Source organism: Panthera onca, chromosome B1, assembly GCF_046562875.1.
Source record: "Panthera onca isolate mPanOnc1 chromosome B1, mPanOnc1 haplotype 2, whole genome shotgun sequence".
Classification (NCBI taxonomy): domain Eukaryota; kingdom Metazoa; phylum Chordata; class Mammalia; order Carnivora; family Felidae; genus Panthera; species Panthera onca.
Genome location: NC_138342.1, coordinates 82,914,902 through 82,934,147, shown reverse-complemented (window position 1 = coordinate 82,934,147; position 19,246 = coordinate 82,914,902). Strand labels below are relative to the sequence as shown.

The 19,246-nt window shown below is 38.3% G+C and overlaps 1 protein-coding gene across 3 annotated transcripts in view; it reads right to left on the bottom strand.

The window, feature by feature from the left end:
- CB1H4orf17 (chromosome B1 C4orf17 homolog) overlaps nt 1–18,520 on the bottom strand; it is a 53,724-nt gene extending 35,204 nt beyond the window's left edge. Inside the window, exon 1 of one of the 3 annotated variants that reach the window (XM_060654572.3) lies at nt 18,437–18,520. The gene's annotated coding sequence lies outside the window, so the exon portion shown is untranslated. Of the gene's footprint in view, nt 1–3,818; nt 3,843–5,535; nt 5,797–18,436 lie in introns of those variants that run through there. The other 2 variants (XM_060654571.3, XM_060654573.2) reach the window with 2 other exon arrangements.
- Between the last annotated feature and the right edge of the window lie 726 nt (nt 18,521–19,246).

Sequence of the window (19,246 nt, the reverse complement as noted above, 5' to 3'; positions counted from 1 at the left end):
CTCAGCACAGAGCTCAATGTTGAGCTTGAACTCACAACCCTGAGATCAAGAGTCCAATGCTTAACCAACTGAGCCACTCAGGTACCCCTAGAAAACCACCTTCTTAAATTTGTATCATCTAAAATTGTATCATCCTAAAATTTGTACCATTTTAGGATGGTAAAACCTAAAAATAAGGGGGGTAAATCTGATAAAAGAATGATATTGTACCTACAATTGATAAACTGGAGAACATTTGACATGTTGTTGTTTGTAATTTTCAGTATTATTTAATGATTTTCTTTCAATCACTCTGGAATTATTTATTAGATAGCTAAAGTGTCATAGGCCTAAGGGATCAAAGATAATGTTATGGCTCTTAGGGAATTTACAATTACGTGGGGGGAAAGTTCTGGATTACTAACATAGGAAAGAGTTAAACAAACTTTCTTAAAGATAACATATTACTAGAGCACCTGAGTGTCTCAGTCAGTTAAGCATCCAACTCTTGATTTCATCTCAGGTCATGATCTCATGGTTTGTGGGATTGAGCCCTACATTGGGCTCTGCACTGACAGCCCGGAGCCTGCTTGGGATTCTCTCTCTTCCTCTCTCTCTGCCCCTCCCCACTCATGTTCTCTCTCTCTCTCTCAAAATAAATAAACTTTAAAAAAATGGCATGCTATCTTGAAATATAAAGAAGGGTTTTTTTCTGGTGTTTGTTGTATATTTCCTATCTTACGTAGCTATCTTATTCATGATAGCAGGACTAGGAAATTCACATTTTATTTCTAACCACGGCAGGGAGTTTTTCTGGTCAGAATAATTTTCAGCATCAAAATATGTCCATATTCTAGAAATTGCTCTCAAGATTTTGTTGGGGCAGACATTTTTAGTTCATTGACTACTTTTTAGACCAAAGAATCTGTGTTCAAGTTTTCCATGGTATACATTCAGAGTGTATGGTATATGTTATCAGTCCTGTTACCACAAATACCTAACGTTCATAAATTCTAAAACTATTCTAGGCTAAATAAAATATGTTAAAATATTTGAACTCATAAAGTACTATTATCTATCAATAAAAAATATTTTCTTATTGTTCCTTATAAATAATGAGTTAATTCCAGCCTCTTTGTGTAACCCAAACTATAGCCTTACTCATTCTTTCTGTGTGGGACCTTTTGCACAATTAAGTCAGTAAATTCATTTTTTACCTGTATTGGAGGAAAAGGGTACAATAGACAATTTGGAGAGTGGAACTTTCAAGTTAACTTTCAAGTTAAAGTGAACTGAAACTTTAAAATGAGATGTATGGTCCCAGCTTTTCCATTAACAAGCTAAGTCACCATGGATCAATTATTTTATTTCCTAGATTTTTATTTTTTCATCTGAAACCTGATGAGATTGACTGAGACATCAGCTAGAATGTTCAGCTATTCTACTGGGTGTGTCTTACCCTCATTAATCCTTTCTTAGGTTAATTTGAAGGGTAATGACATACTTCAAATTCTGGTATTAAAGGTCAATAAACAATGAAGAAAACTCTTTCTCCTCTTATAAAAAAAACAGTACCTTCAAGAAGTCTGGAATTCATCTTGCTTTTATATTTTAAAAGATGCTATAGGGCTTTCTTTTGTATTACAGAAAATTTAATTACCTGATGTTGTGGCTTTTATTGTTTCTTTTGGAGGTTTTGAAATAATGTCAAAGGGATTCAGGCAATATGTAAATATTTTATCCACATATATCATTAAAAATTTTACAAAATCCAATATACATTATGTACTGTTGAAAGTCTGACTTACACTTAAGTTTTCAGAAATTAGATAAATGAAAAAGTCTGGACAAAGTTGTACTTTGAATTGTTCTAGCAAGTGATCTAATAATGAAAAAATAAAGCTATCTCAAACCTGAAGAAAAGTGAAACTATATTTTTCCCTGCAAAAGTTCTTAAAACAATGTCTCCCACAGACTGGGAGAAAATATTCTGAAACACATATATGATAAAGGACTTGTATCCAGAGTAACAAAGAACACTTAAAACTCAACATTAAGAAAACAAATAGCCAAATTAATAACTAGGTGAAAAAGGTGAATAAACACCTCATCAAAGAAGATTATCAGATGGCAAATAAGCACGCATATAAAAAGATACTCAACATCACTTATCATTAGGGAATTGCAAATTAAAATAATGACATAGCACTACTCACTTATTAGAATGGCTAAAGTCCAAAATACTGACAATGATGGCAGGAATGTGGAGCAACGGGAACTCTCACTCATTGCCAGTGGGAACACAAAATGGTACAGCCACTTTGGAATATAGGTTGGAAGTTTCTTTCAAAACTACGCATACTCTTACCATAGATCCAGCAATTGTGCTCCTAGGTGTTTACCCAAAAGGATTTGAACTCATGTCCACAGAGAAACCTACACATGAATGTTTATTCATAATTGTCAAAAAATGGAAGCAACCAGGGTGTTCTTCAACAGGTGAATGGATAAATTGTAGTACCTCCATACAGTGGAATACTATTCAGTAATAAAAAGAAATGAGCTATCAAGCCATGAAAAGACATGGAAGAATGTATGTTGTTAGAATGTATGTTGTTAGAAGCCAGTTTGAAAAGCCTACACACTGAGTGATTCCCACTACATAACATTCTGGAAGAAGCAAAACTATGGAGACAGTAAAAAGATCAGTGGTTGCCAGAAGTTCTAGAGGGACAGTGGGGGAATAATGAATAGATGGAGATCAGGGGATTTTTAGCACAGTGAAACCAGCCTGTAGTATACTGTTCTATACTGTAGTTGTGGATATATGACATCATGCATTTGTTGAAAGCTACAGAACTGTACAACACAGAGTGAATGGTAATGTAAACTATGGACTTTAGTTAATAATAATGTATAGTTTTTGTTCATAAATTGTGACAAATGTAACACACTAGTGAAGATGTGAATAATAGGGGAGACTGGGCAGGGGCGATATATGGAACTCCCTGTACTTTCTGCTTAATTTTCTGCAAGCTTAAAAACTACTGTAAAAAATAAAGTCTATTAATGTAAAAAACAAAAAAAGAAACTAACTCAAGCCTGAAGAAAAGCAAAACTATTTTAGTTGCTATTAATGATGGCCCACATCTTTCTCTTCCACTTGTTGCCTATATAGATTTTAACACTCCTTAACTGACTGATAATACATTTTGCATTGATTTTAGTGGATATCTTTCCAAAGTTCATGAATTGGCTTAAAATAATATTTCTCTATTTAAAGATTTCTCTTTATTATAAGCATTGATTTGGGGCTATAATTTTTTTAAGACATAAACTCTAAACAAATGAATCATTCATTCTTCTACAAAAGGTTAGATTTTTTCCCCCCAAAGGCAAGAGAAACATGAAAAGAACATGTTATTAAAATAAGGAATTAATAGAGGACCAGAAAATAATTTACTTGTTGATAAACAAGCATAATCTTTGTTAGAGAATCAGAAATCTCATTTATTTTATAATGAAGTGACTAAACATTTTCCTGAACCAATATTAGAGCATCCCATCAATGCAAAATTGGTCAATACATATCATGGACGGACTCTGTAGACGAAATCAGTTATAATAACTTCTGTCATGTGCCATGAATTATTTACAGTTTTGTGATAAATAATAGGTATTTTTTAACTCCAAAACAAACAAAAAACACCACAAAGAAACACACACACACACACACACACACACACACACACACACACACACACTGTTTCCACTATTTTAGCTTAGTAGGTATTTGCTGTATAATATGGGGCAGCAAGTTCTCAGCCTTCTTTCCCCACCTGATGCACATGACAGGTGATGTTCGGAAGAAAGACATCGCCATCCCATGTTCAGATTTTAAAGAATGAATTCCACAGTTGTGGTAGAGCAAAGTACTAAAAAAAAAAAAAAAAATCAATCACCCCAACTATGGTGTGTCAGTAACTGTTGCTCACAGGAGCTGTATAAACAGGTTTTAACTCCAATCTTTCCAAACAGGTAGGCACATGTCATCGCAACTAAACGCCAACAGGTGTGTTAGAAAACTTACCCTTCTTTTATTAATTCCTTTTAAAAGCTAAACAATTTCTAAACATGAGCGTTTTAGTTATTATCAGTAAGTATGTTGGGTCTCGCCTCACTGTGTTGCAAAACCTCGGTGGAGCCCTCCTGGCTATGTCCAAAAAGATGTGCTGAGTGAAAGTAGCCAAGTTCCATTTATAATTCTATTCTACTTGTGATGCCAGCATTCTGCTTTTGCCTTGAAGAGGAAGAGAAAAACCTGTACAGTGGTAACTGATGGAAAATCTAATTAAAATTACCCTTTGTCATTCAGGGAATCGTGCAAGCACTTCTGGGAGCAGTATTTCCTTTTCTATAGCCTCTTGAATCTACCTATATATTAGCAAGTCACTGAATTTTATTTAGACTAACATGACAAAAAATCTTCAAAATCTAGAGTTTCAGAGGTATGATTAATCATGTAGTTCTAAATCTGGTCATCGTTACTTTTAAAATATGTAAATCTAGGGGCGCCTGGGTAGCTCAGTCAGTTGAACATTCACTTTGGCTTAGGTCATGATCTTGCGGTCTGTGGGTTGGAACCCCGCGTCCGGCCCAGTGCTGACAGCTCAGAGCCTGGAGCCTGCTTCGGATTCTGTGTCTCCCTCTCTCTCTACCTCTCCTCCACTTGTGTTCTGTCTCTCTCACTCTCAAAAATGAATAAATGCTAAAAAAAAATTTTAACAAACATAAAATATGCCAATCTGTATTAAATATTAATAATCTTAGTCCAAAGTAACACTTATGTAAGATGTATGTTTAAAACAAGAGGATACGACATCTGATCAACAAACAGCTGTAAGTTACAAAGAATTCCTAGAGATGTAAAGATTGTTATTTAGGTGATGAATGCTGAACCATTTTGCAGGTCACCTCGCCTAAAAGGCATGCCCCTAAGATCTTCACTGCATTCATTGCTCTGCCTACAGGAGACTTTCTCCTAAGGCTAAGGCTTCCTTACCCTTCTCTAAAGTAGTTCCCACCATCTTCCCTGCCTGGATCACTGTCTATCCCTAACTCTCCTTAGGCGATCTCCATAAGTGCATGTTATTCCCTGGCTTTTTTTTTTTTTTTTCATTTCTGTGTTTATTTTCCGCTTCTCTCCATAGGATATCATAATCAAGCAGGCAATGGTCTAGTCTAAGTTCTGTATTCCCAATACCTGTCACATAGTATGTGTTCAGTATTTGTTAAATGAAGTTGAATGTTATCCACAGAACAAATGTCTTTATCCCACAAACTTAGCTTATTTTATTTGTATGATCTCCTCAAAGACAGGTGGTTTACTTTATTTTTTTTTTAGGTGGTTTACTTTAAAAGATAATACCTCATTACCACAAAACAGATTTATTTGGCCTTCACATAGTCTTGAAAAGAGGATGAACCTGAGATCCATTAACTAAATCATACCTAAACTTTTTGAAAATTATTTTAATGATGAATTTAAAATTATACCTGAGGACAGTTTTTAAAGAAGGTGATCTTGTTCACAGGAACTCAAGGCTATTGATACACTCCAAGCCTCATAATGGGTCTATGCTGAGTTGTCACCGATTTCCTTAAATCTTTGCACTTGAGCTGGGAATTTTTAATTGGCAGAGACAGCCTAATGTCTAATGCATCCAGTAGAATATCACTGTCTCCCTCCAGTTTCTCCCACTGTTGCTACAAAGAGCCCAGGAGGCTCCCTGGTTGTTAAGATACACTGCAAAGCTTAGCAACGTGGTAACATTCCTTAGGGAAATCTGAGTTCCAGAACCTCTTCACCCCATGTTCTCAGAGCTCCACAGCTTGACAAAACCACATGGTAGCAGTGACTTTTCTCAGTTTCAGACATATAATAGTGTTGAATCGAATGAAAGAGAAAGAGAAAAAAGAAAGAGCAATTTTAATGATATTGATACTTTTCTCCATAATTCTGCTTGAAGAATACATACTACCCAAAACTAGGGGGAGAAAATGTGGGTGATTTTAGGATATCCCAGTCATTCTGCTTGGTAGTCAGCATGTCCATGGCAACAACTTGCTCAATAGTATTGAAAAAAAATTGAAATGTTAATTAAAAGTCATAAAGAAACATTAAATAATACAGTTAAAGTCATAGGGTTCCCTGTGAAAAAGGAAGGTGGAATCATACATAGTAATTCCATACACGCACATACACATATACACATACATACATGTGTCCTTCAGCTCTCCGGATTATATACACTAGTGCTTCCTAATATTTTTCTTTTCAGACCACGTATGGTTTTTAATTTCTAAATCAGTCTCTGAAATCAATGTAGATAGTTTCTAAAGGGCAAATACTAGTTTAAAACAATGCAAGGATACAGTCTAATTCGGTCTGGATTTTTTTTGTTGTTTGGCCCCAAGAATTAAAGGCTAAATATCTCCTCTTGCCTATAACCCATTCAGGACTTGTACCACACTATTTTTCTGTATTTTATGGAAGAGTCAAACAATTTTCTAATGTAATTTTGACATTTTGAAATGTTCATGCTACATTTTGTATCAGGAATTTGCTTTCCACAGCTAGTCATAGAGACTTATTTCTCCTTCACATGAGAGAGTCCAAGAGTCCAAGGTTGGTATGGAAGCTCCATGGTGTCATTTGGAGCCTAGACTTGTTCCACATTTTGGTCCATCTTCCTTGATATGTGGCTTCCCTCCTTGAAGCTAACTCTTATCCAAGATGGTTCCTGAAGTTCCAGTCATCCGAATGGCTACTATGTTACAGACGTCAAATGCACAGTGCCGGCAGACAAGAAAAGGAAAGAGGGGTGAGTACAGACAAGGACATGATGGCTATGTGCTCCCTCCATAAAAGCCTTTTCATGAGTCCCAGACAATAATCTAGGTGCCTTGATCACTTCTAGCTGCAAGGTGGGGATAGAAAGTGTAGCTTCTTCACAGGGCATATTGCCACTGATTTCTCAAAGAGGGGCTCAGTTACCAAAAGAAGAGTGAGATAAAGTATATTGGGTTATAAACAGTTTCTACCACAGATCCTGACATTATACCTGACCCCTGTGGAAGAGGTTTTGACACTCTACGCAGTTGCACCTTTCATTAGAGAGGGCGAAGCGTCCATCAGAGGGAGACATACCCCTGGCTATGTAACATGGTTCTGTTGTATTTTCTTTATAGGAAGACCTATGAGACCTTCCTTGTCTCATTATTGGGAAAAATGATACAACTGGTTTGTTTGGGCACGGTTGGCAGTAATTCTGTCAGAAACGCGGGACAGAGGTTACTCTGCTGCCCTTGCTCAGGGCACACATGTATCTTTGTTGCCTTGGAAACAAACTGCTAGTCTAGACACTCAAAGACAGAAAATGGATGGAGAGATTTCTTGGAATATGTGCATATTTGAATGGTGATTAGTGATTTAAAAACACCTTCTGTAGTAGTCATAAACAGGAAATCTCCCAGGTTGTTCACTGTCCACAGATATTTTGAGTATTGTTATGGACTGAATGGTGTCCCCCTAAATTCATATGTTGAAGCCCCAACCCCCAATGTGACCATATTTGGTGATAGGACCTTTAAGGAGGTAATGAAGGCTAAAGGAGGTCCTAAGGGTGAGTCCAAATCTAATAGGACAGGTGTTCTTTTAAGAAGAGGAAGAGACCCCAGAACACACACACACACACACTCTCTCTCTCTCTCTCTCTCTCTCTCTCTCTCTCTCTCCCTCTCCCTCTCCCTCTCCCTCTCCCTCTCCCTCTCTCTCTCTCTCCATACACACATGGAAGAAAGGCCATGTGAAGTCACAGCAAGGAGGGGTCCGTCTACTAGCCAGGAAGAGAGGCTTTACCTGAAACCAACCTTGCCAGAACCTTGACCTTGGAATTCCAGCCTCCAGAATTATGAAAAGATGAACTTCTGTTGTGTAAGCCACCCTATCTGTGGTATTCTGTTATGGCAGCCCTAGCACATTAATACACATGTGAATATGCAGAACACTCCGTCAGGTGCATTTTCTCCATATACAAGCAGTGTGGCCACATCTTGGAGCTGTGAATAGATTAGACCTATTGATTTTTATCCTCATTTTGCATTTTTTATAAAAATCCCACTGGTGTCTGATTAACATATAAGAAAGTAATGTAAATTATTTATGAAAGGCAAAAATGTAATTGAAAACAACACAAGAATAAAACTTATTTCATCTGGTGTCTTGCCCACCGTGTACTTTGTTCTGTCAATTTTGGAAGCACATGATTCAGCCCTAAATTTGCAACAAGTATCTGCATTCATAGAAAAGAGTACTTTGTGATCGCCAGAGCATAACAAAAGTACTGATGTAAGTATAATAGAAAGAATTCTAAATTAGCCTCTACATTTCCTCACCACTACTGTTCATACCCTGTATAACCCCCTTCCCTTGATTGTGGGCACATCTGTGAATACAATGGATGTCACTCTTGTGATTAGGTGACATTCTATGGCAAAGATGAAGAGGTTCTGCAGATACAATTCAAATCCCTAATCAGAATTGCTCTGAGTTCATCAAAAGGAGATTGTTTGGGGGTGGATCTGACCTAAGTTTTTTAATGTTTATTTATTTTTGAGAGAGAGAGAGAGACAGAGCGTGAGCAGGGCAGGGGCAGAGAGAGAAGGAGATACAGAATCTGAAGCAGGTTCCAGGCTCTGAGCTGTCAGCACAGAGTCAATGTGGGACTCAAACCCAGGAACCATGAGATCATGACCTGAGACGAAGTTGGACTCTTTACTGACTGAGCCACCTACACATCCCTGACCTAATTTTTAAAGGAGATTTAGGCCTTCCCTAAGATCAGACAAGCTTTCCTGCTAGCCTTAAAGAAGCAAGCTATCATGAGTTCTACAGCTGCAAGGAAATGAATCTGTCAACAACCCTGAGAGCTTGGGAGACGATCCCAAGCCACAGATGAGACCCCAAACTCAGCTGGTACCTGGACTGCAGTCTTATAAGACCCTGTTTTGAGGACCCAGCTAAAGCTAAGCCATGCCTACAGTCCTGGCACATGGAAACTGTGAGATAACAACTTTGCATTGTTTTAAGTTGCTAAGTTTGTAGCAATGTATTAGGCAGCAAAAGAAAAATTAATACAGTAAAATGAAACTTAGGAAGCATATTCATAGTCCATACTCAATTATAAAAACAGTATCTGTTTCATGTATCAGATTGTGATCTCTTCAAGTGAGGCAGGTTGTGGAGACAGTTCACAGGATTCCATCCTAAAATGTATCCATGACTTCTCAGGGTTGTGTTACAGTTCTCAGCTATGTGTGTGTGCTTGGGCAGCAAGCCAAGCAGGTTGAAATGCAGCTGGTGTGCCCTAAACAGGAGTACTGATTGTTACCAGCTGTGTCCCTCCCAGTTGGTTGGTATCCATGCCATAGTAGTTGTTTGATATTTTGAATATCATCTCTCATTATCAGACAATTCCTGTCTTCTTAATTTTGAGAGATTATCTACAATTGCCCAAGCAAACCAGTTCCTTGGGAGAAGTGATTACTGCCTCCACTTGAAATTTAAAATGTCTCAGATGGCAGCTCATTGGGAGAGCATGGATGGTCCAGTGAGAAGGACAGGAAGTAGAGACAGGACACAAGTTAGGCAGGTGCAGCACTTCACAGGGTTTTTACAGCTTTGAAATCATTCCAAGACCCATGACAAAACCTGTTACAATTCCAGGACCTTTGAGTTTCAACACACTACTGGTAACATCAGTGGTGCAAGCCAGAGGCTGGGTTTTCTTAAGACCTGTCTGATAGAGGGGTGCCTGGGTGGCTGAGTCAGTTAAGTGTCTGACTTTGGCTCAGGTTATGATCTTGTGGTGGGTGAATTCAAGCCTTGCATTGGGCTCTGCACTGACTGTGTGTAGCCTGCTTGGGATTCTCTTTCTCTCCTTCTCTTTCTCTGCCTCTCCCCCACTTGTTCTCTTTCTCTCTCTCTCTCTCTCTCTCTCTCTCTCTCTCTCTCTCTCTGTCTCTCTCAAAGTAAATAGATAAACTTTAAAAAGAAAGTGAAATGGAAGACCTGTCTGAAAGAAAGGAGCCTTAGCAGGAGCCTAGCACAGCCCATAGGATCAAACTCTTGAGAGTCAGAGATGACTGTCTAAAGAGGGGTTATGCAGAAGCCTTTTCTTTTCACTATTTTTGCCAAGATCTGTGTGTGTGTGTGTGTGTGTGTGTGTGTGCACATAGGGGGTGTGCAGGAAGAAAAGACAGGTGTCCACCATTATCATGTCACTCTTGACCTTGCATGTATTTTGTGTGTGCCATACACCCCGCAAGGACATTTTGAAAATAAGTCACTTTTATTGCCCTTATACTAAAAGAACATCACTGGGCAGAATCTGAGTTTACAGATTACAGTTTACAGAGAGAGAAGATGGAGAGAACTCAGGCTTCTGCTTCCTTCTCAGTATCTGTCTCAGTGTCTCTGCCTCACTCTTAGCTTTATTCTCACGGTAACTGAGGCCTCTGTGTTGCTGCATTTTACTTTCTCTCTTACCTTTCAGCTAAAATGGTTTTGTTTTAATAAATGTCTCACTCCACAATGCTGCATATCATTCATTCTTTTCCAGAATCTCCTTTGAAAATCTATGCACCAGACATTGTGCAAGGTGCTGGGTACACAGTCATGAACAAAAAAAACCTGGATGGTCTGTTTCTTCATAAAGTTCACAGTCTAGTGAAGAAGACAGGCACTGATGACGGAAATGCACAAACATATATGTACAATTTTTGTTGTTGTTGTTGCTAACGTTAGGTAGGGAAACTTGGGTTAAAGCAGAGAGATGTCATGGGATACAGGCTCTTTCCTTTTCCCCTCTTCCTGCTCCAGCAGTCCTTGCCTGTATCTTTTGTTCTTGTGGTCCTAGGGGGCTGTTGCCCTTCCAAGCCTGGCATCTGCATTCCATAAAGAAGAAAGCAACCTGGAGTCAGCAATGATGGGGAGAAAGCAGCCATTTCCCAGCCATCCTCAGCAGCTTCTGCCTATGCTCCTGGGCCACGACACTGTCACACTGCTGTCTCTGTCCCAGGGAAGGTTGATAATTGTTGCGTTTTAGCCAGACACATCACTGCCTTGAACAACTACTGGGGGTTGGTTAAAAAGGCAGGCGGTAGGTAGCATCATGTGCCGCAGCCCTGAAGGACAAGAGTGGGGTCCCGTAAGGAAGACAGGACAGCCAGGACGAGCCCCTCTGAGAAGGTGATATTTAAGTTGAGACCCTCAGCAAGGCACAAAGTTAGGAGGGAGGGCACTCCAGTAGAGAACAATCAATACTTTAACTTGAAATGCAAAATTTACTGTTGTCTCCTATGTTTTTCATTATACTGGAAATTGATTATCTATTACAAACTTAGTTCCAGATGCCATTCCAGCTAGTTTAATGCTGAGAAAAGGAATCTAGGATATTATCCTGTCATTGTGTCTCCTTGTAAAGAAAATTTTTCAAAGCTCCAGGCAGCAATACCTGTGCAATCCTAACTTGAGGATAATTCAAACAAGGAGACAGTCCCAGGTTTGGTTGCCAAAATCTACTTTCACTTGATTCAGATCAGCATGTTTGTAAGTATACGCTTTAGATGAAAAGAACTTAATCCCTCTTTTAACTTCTATACATTTATATCTCAAACAGACTCAAACACATAATAAACCTATACATCATCTCTCAGGTTGTCCATCAAATATTAACTGTCCTAAATGCGTGTCCCCAGAAGAATTAAGGTTTGTCCATCAAGGTCAACTCTGGAGAAGATGGTGGAGGAGGAGTACCCTAAGCTCTCCTTGGCACATAGATACACCCAGATAATACCCACATCAGTGTAAATAACCCAGAAAACAACCCAAAGAGTGGGGAGACTTTCCACAGCTAAATGTAGAGAAGAGGCCACATTGAAGAGGGTGGGAAGGGCAGAGACATGGTCAGGAGCCTAACTGACCAGCAAGAATGTTGTGGGAGGGAAGGACACCATGAGCACAAAGGAGAGAGGAGCAAACCCCACCCCAGGCACCCCAGGCATGGGGGACCCACATTGGGAAGACAAATCTTCATAGAATTTGGCTTTGAAAACCACAGGGTTTGACTTCCTGAACTTTTACAATCAGTGGAGCTTAACACCTGGAATTTTAATATTTAAAGTTCAGGAGACTCAGCCAGAGGGCAATAGGAAACTGAGTCCCTACCCTTAAATAGACAGCACAACAAACATCCCTGCCAAGAGACACCATAGAAAGAGCAGTTTGAAAAATGTCTGGGGTTTAAGGGAGGGAGATTTGTTTACTAATCTCAGAAAGTATGCTGGAGGGATAGGGATCTTTGGGAGACTTCTGCAAGAACAAAAGAGCTGGTGAGAGTAGCCCAGATACACAGACACCTGCAGGAACCAGCGCAGTGCAAACATTCTCTACCTAATTTGCTAGCACTGTGCCCCACGCAATCCCCACTCCCACATTCTCCTGCAGACCCACCCCTCCAACTTGGCCTGGATAAGAGTTCTCCAAAGTGGCTACAGGTCCCTTTCCACATCGGACCAGCACAAACCTGTGCCTATCACCATGTGCATCGCCTCTGAGTTCTCCTGTGGACTTATCACCCGAACACACCCTTGGCAGGGGTCCATCCGGTGTGGGACCACAAATGAGGCAGTGTGCAAAGCAGCCCCAACAGGGGCCAATACCACTCCGAAGTGATTCCTGCGCTGGGGAGAGGAGAAGATAACCACATGTAATAGTCTGACTGCAGCCCCAGCAGTGAGCTGGGGGCAGACACCTGGTGTTACCCCAGGCCTCACCCACCAACAAAAGCTTCTCATGGGAAAATACAGGGAAAGTGCCCTACAGCCTGCTGTTACTGCATTTCTAGCAAACACCTGGTCTGACCCAACTCAAGCACAAGGTGGTCCCAGATTGGTCCACCAACAACACAGGGATCAAACACTGCCCACAACAAAGAAAGCAAGTGCAGATGACTGGACCGAAGGCAAATGTGATTCAGCCACAACAGTAGTGTGCACACAACACACATAGGAGACGTCCTGAAACGCCAGGTTCTGGTGAACAGAGGATATTGCACTGTAGGGCACTACAGGACCTCTTCATAAGGCCACTACTTAGCAGGAGATGTAGCTGACTTTCCTAAAATATAGAAAACAGAGTTTGACAACACAAGGAGATAGAGGATTGTCCCAAATGAAAGAAAAGGACAAAAATCACAGCAAAAAAACTAAATGAAATGGAGATAAGTGATATGCCTGTTAGAGATTTAAAGTAATAGTCATAAAGATACTCATTGGACTTGAGAAAAGAGTGGAGGACCTCAGTGAGACCCTCAACAAAAAGACTGAAAACATACAGAGATAAAGTTTCCCAGACAAACAAAAGTTAAAGGAATTCATCACCACTAACCCAGCCCTACAAGAAACGTCAAAGGGGACTCTGAGTGGAAAGGAAAGGCCATAAGTAGGAGTAAAAAAGGAAGGAACCATAAAAGCACTAAAATCAAGTATATCTATGAAAATCAGTCAAATGACCCATAAACTAAAAGGATGTAAATATGACACTATATACCTAAAACATGGGAAGAGAGGGGAGAGGAGTAAAAAATCAGGTGCTTTTAGAATCAGTTCAAATTTAAACAACCGCCAACTTAATATACAAACCTAATGATAACCACAAATCAAAAACCAGTAATAGATATGCAAAAAATAAAGAGAAAGGTATCCAAGCATATCACTAAAGAAAGCCAGCTCAAGCGCTTGGGTGGCTCAATTGGTTAAGCATCCACTTCAGCTCAGGTCATGATCTCACAGTTTGTGAGCCCATGTTGGGCTCTGTGCTGACAGCTCAGAGCCTGAAGCCTGCTTCAGGCTCTGTGTTTCCCTCTCTCTCTCTGCCTCTCTCCCACTTGCTCTCTCTCTCTTTCTGTCAAAAATAAATTAAAAAAATAAATAAATAAATTGAAAAAAGAAAGAAGAATAAAATAGAAGAAAGGAACAGAGAAGAACTACAAAAAATAACCATAAAACAATGAACCAAATGGTAAAAAGTACACACCTATCAATAATTACTTGGAATTTAAATGGAAAAAATACTCCAATCAAAAGACACAGGGTGACAGAATGGATAAAAAAGCAAGACCCATCAATAAGCTGCCTACAAGAGACTAATTTCAGACCTAAAGACATATGCACATTGAAAGTGGAGGAATGGAAAAGCATTCCTCATGCAAATGGCAGTGAAAAGAAAGATGGGATAGCAATACCTGTATCAGACAAAATAGACTTCAAAACAAAGACTGTAACAAGAGACAACACTATTTAATCATAAAGGGAACAATCCAATAAGAAGATATACCTAGTATAAATATTCATGCACCCAACATAGAAGCACGCAAATACATAAAGCAACTATTAAAAAAGATAAAGGAAGTAATAAGTAGTAATACAATAACAGTAGGGGACTTTAACACCCCACTTATACAATGGACAGATCATCCAAACAGAAAATCAACAAGGAAACAGTAGCTTTGAATGACACATTGGAACAGATGGATCTAACAGATATATTCAGAACATTCCATCCAACAACAGCAGAATACACACTTTTTTCAAGTGCACATGGAAGATTCTCCAGATTACATTACATATTAGGCCACAACACAAGTCTCAACAAATTCAGAAAGATTGAAGTCATACTGTGCATCTTTTCTGACCACAACAATATAAAACTAGAAATCAACCACAAGAAAAAAAAATCTGAAAGAGTACAAATATATGGCAGTTAAATAACATGGTACTAAACAATCATTAAATCAGCCAAGAAACTAAAGAGAACATCAAAAAATACACAGAAAGAAATGAAAATGAAAACACAACAGTCCCAAATCTTTGGGATCGGCAAAAGCTATTCTGAGAGGAAGTTTATACAACACAGGCCTACTTCAAGAAGCAAGAAAAATCTCAAAAAAAAAACCTGACCTTACACCTAAAGGAGCTGGAAAAATAAGGGGGAAAAATCCAAAACCAGTAGAAGGAGGGAAATAATAAAGATTAGAGCAGAATTAAATGAAATAGAACCTAAAAAAAACAATAAAACAGATCAATGAAACCAGGAGCTGTTTCCTTCATAAGATCAACGAAATTGATAAAACTTTAGAAAGACTCATAAAAAAGAAAAAGAAGAGAGAGAGACAGAGATGGGGTGCCTGGGTGGCCTAGTCAGCTGAGAGTCTGACTTCAGCTTAGGTCACAACCTCATGTTTCAAGAGTTCAAGCCTTGCTTCAGGCTCACGGCTGTCAGTGTGGAGCCCACTTTAGATCTTCTGTCCCCCTCTCTGCATCTCCCTTGCTTGTGCTCTCTCTTTCAAAAATAAATAAATGTTACAAAAAAGACAGAGGACTCAAATAAACAAAATCAGAAATGAAAGATGAGAAATAACAATCAACACCATAAAAATACAAAGGATTATAAAAGAATATCATAAAACATTATATGCCAACAAATTGGATAACCTAACAGAAATGGATAAATTCCTAGAAACATATAAACTATCAAAATGGAATCAGGAAGAAATAGAAAATTTGAATAGACTGACTAGTAGCAATAAAATTGAATCAGAAATCAAAAATTCCCTAACAAACAAAAAGTCTAGGACCAGAGGGCTACAAGTGAATTCTACCAATCATTTAAAGAAGAATTAATACCTACTTTTCTCAAACTCTTCCAAAAAGTACAAGAGGAAGGAAAAACAAAACTGGAGGTATCAAAATCCCAGATTTGAAATTATATTACAGAGCGGTAGTAACCAAAACAGTATGGTACTGTCACAAAAACGGAAACATAGATCAATAGAACAGAATAGAGAGACCAGAAATAAACCATGATTATATGGTAAATTAATCTTTGACAAAGCTGGAAAGAACAGGCAGTGGAGAAAAAGACAGTCTCTTCAATAAATGGTGTTGGGAAAACTGGGCCACTTTATTACAGCACACACAAAAATAAACTCAAAATGGATTAAAGACCTAAATGTGAAACTTGAAACCATGAAAATTCTAGAAGAGAACACAGGCAGTAATTTCTCTGACATTGATCCTGGCAACATTTTTCTAGATATGTCTCCTGAGGCAAGGGAAACGAAAGCAAAATTAACTATTGGGACTACATCAAAATATAAAGCTTCTGCACAGCAAAAAAACATCACTGACAAAACTAAAAGACAGCCAACTGACTGGGAGAACATATTTGCAAATGACATATCTGATAAAAGATTAGTATCCAAAATATATAAAGAACTTACCAAATTCAACACCAAGGAAACAAATAATCCAATTAAAAATTGGCAGAAGATATGAACAGACATCTTCCCAAAGAAGACATACAGATGGCCCATAGACACATGGAAAAATGCTCAACATCATTCATCATCAAGGAAATGCAAATCAAAACCACAATGAGATATCACCTCACACCTGTCACAATGGCTAAAATCAACAAAAGAAACGAGTGTTGGTGACGATGCAAAGAAAAAGGAACCCTTGTACACTGTTGGTGGGAATGCAAACTGCTGCAACCACTGTGAAAAACAGTATGGAAGTTCCCAAAAACTTAAAAATAGAATTCCCATATAATCCAGTAATTCCATCACTGGGTATTTGCCTAAAGAATACAAAAACACTAACTCTAAAAGATATATTCTCCCCTATGTTTATTGCAGCATTATTTACAATAGCCTAATTATGAAAGTAGCTCAGTGTTCATCAACAGATGAATGGATAAAGAAGTAGTATCTATACCATTTATATATGTATATATTGCAACAACATGGATGAACGTAGAGGCTATCATCCTAAGTGAAACAAGTCAGTCAGAGAAAGTCAAGCACCATATGATTTCACTCACATGTGGAATTTAAGAAAACAAATGAAGAAAGAAAGAAACAAAAAAGATAAACAGATTCTTAACTATAGAGAACAAACTGGTGGTTACCAGAAGGGAGGTGGGTGTGAGAATGGGTGAAATAGGAGAAGGGGATTAAAGAGTGTATGTATCATGATGAGCACTGTGTAATGTAATTGTTGAATCACTATGTTGTACAACTGAAACTAATATAACACTATATATTAACTGTACTGGAATTAAAATTTAAAAAAAGGTTATCCATCAAATATTAATTGTCCTAAGTGCAATATGGTATCTTACACCGGATACTCGAGTAGAATAAAAGGCCTAGAATGCATCTTCTATGGGGATTATCCCACTCTTGCTTTTTTTCCTTTATGCTTAACTGTCTACTGGATACGTCCACTTAGAAGTCTTACAGACACTTGAGAAAATGGTTTGTACTCAGCCAAATAATAATAACATAGTAGTATTATGTATCAAATGCTTGTTTTCAAATCAGAGTCAGTGTTGTGTTGAGTACTTTACATGGATTATCTCAATTTTTACAACTCTTTGAAGTAGATATTATTCTTATTAGATATTATTATTCTCATTTTATATGGGACAAAACTTAGGTTTGGAGAGGTTAAATAATGTTCTCAAGGACATGCGGTCATGGTCTAACTCAAGTCGGCCTGCCTAACACAACTAATGATTACCTCTAGAGCTATTTAAAGCCCTGTGCACTATGATTAACTTGGAAATGTAATGCAAACACTTAGAAATGAGTTCTACCATTCTAATTCTGTTCTGGGGGTTTTTAACATCTAATATCTTTAAGGAAGCCCTTCGCGCCAGGCTTAAACACTTGAAATATGCCTAGTCCTCAATGAGATGTGCTCTAAGTATAAAATATATATGGAATATTGAAGACTTATTAGAAAAATAAAATAAAATAATTAATAACTTTTAGTATTCATTATACTTTTAAATGATAACATTTTGAAAAGATCAGTTTCAGTAAAATGTTGTTAATATCCATTTCACCCATTTATTTATACTCTTTTTAATGTGGCTACCAGGAAACTTAAAATTGCATGTGTGGCTCACATTACAGTTCTATTGGACAGCACTCTTTCACCTTGCCCCAGATGCAAAAACATTCTGCTTCTCACATGGATTCTCTTTGACAGGTATTGACCCTTAATATTTCAAAACTGAACACAAACAAAGAGTCCTCTTCACCGATACCAGACTTCAAGCTGATCTTTGGAGTATAAATAAATTATTTGATAACTGTTACAACAGATCCTTAGAATACTGTAGGCTTGATAAAGGCTTTCTAAATTTCCTGGGAAAAGAAGCTGAGCTAAGGATCAAGGAGGCATGTCTCCAAGCATTCAATTCAATACCAGCTAAATAATTAGGATTCTGCATTGCATAAAGGAGAGCTGGAAAATAACAACATACCTTTAGACTGGCTGATGTCTAGTGATTTGGAGACAGCATGGACATTGCAGGAAAAGTCCATTTTTAGTTTTCTTTATCTTTTAAAGACAATTGCAAGTCAGTGCTCTTGTTTTATTGGATGAATGAGGGAGCCATTCATTCATGTTCACAACTTCTTATGTTTTTTTTCATAACGAGGGGAGATGTGAAGAATACTTGCAGGATTTCCCGTGGGTCAGGCTTCTTCTCTGCGCCACAAACGTAGATGACCCTGAACAAGGGGATGCAGAGGAGGCTCAGATGAAGCACTGAGGTTGGCAAAGGAGAAACGGTAGATTACTATGTTGTTGTGAGCTCTCATGCTTGCAACTCTATTATCTTTACCATAGTTTTCATCTGAGAGTAAGGAAATAGTGAGTTAACTTTTAAAGGTTTCATAATTTTAATAATTCTTATTAATTTTTATTTTGGAATAATTTATTTTACTTATTTGTTTTATTTTTTAAATGCTTATTGTATTTTTGAGACAGAAAGAGACAGCACATAAGCGGGGGAGGGGCAGAGAGGGAGACACACACACAGAATCCGAAGCAGGCTCCAGGCTCCGAGCTGTCGGCACAGAGCCCGACGTGAGGCTCTAACTCGTCAACCATGAGATCACGACCTGAGCCGAAGTCGGACACTCAACCTACTGAGCTACTCAGGCACCCCTGGAATAATTTTAGATACATAGAAAAATTGCAAAGATAGCACATAATGTTCCTGTATAGCCTTCGTCCAGTTTCCCCTAATCTTCCACGACTGTGGTACATTTGTTAGAACCAAGAAACC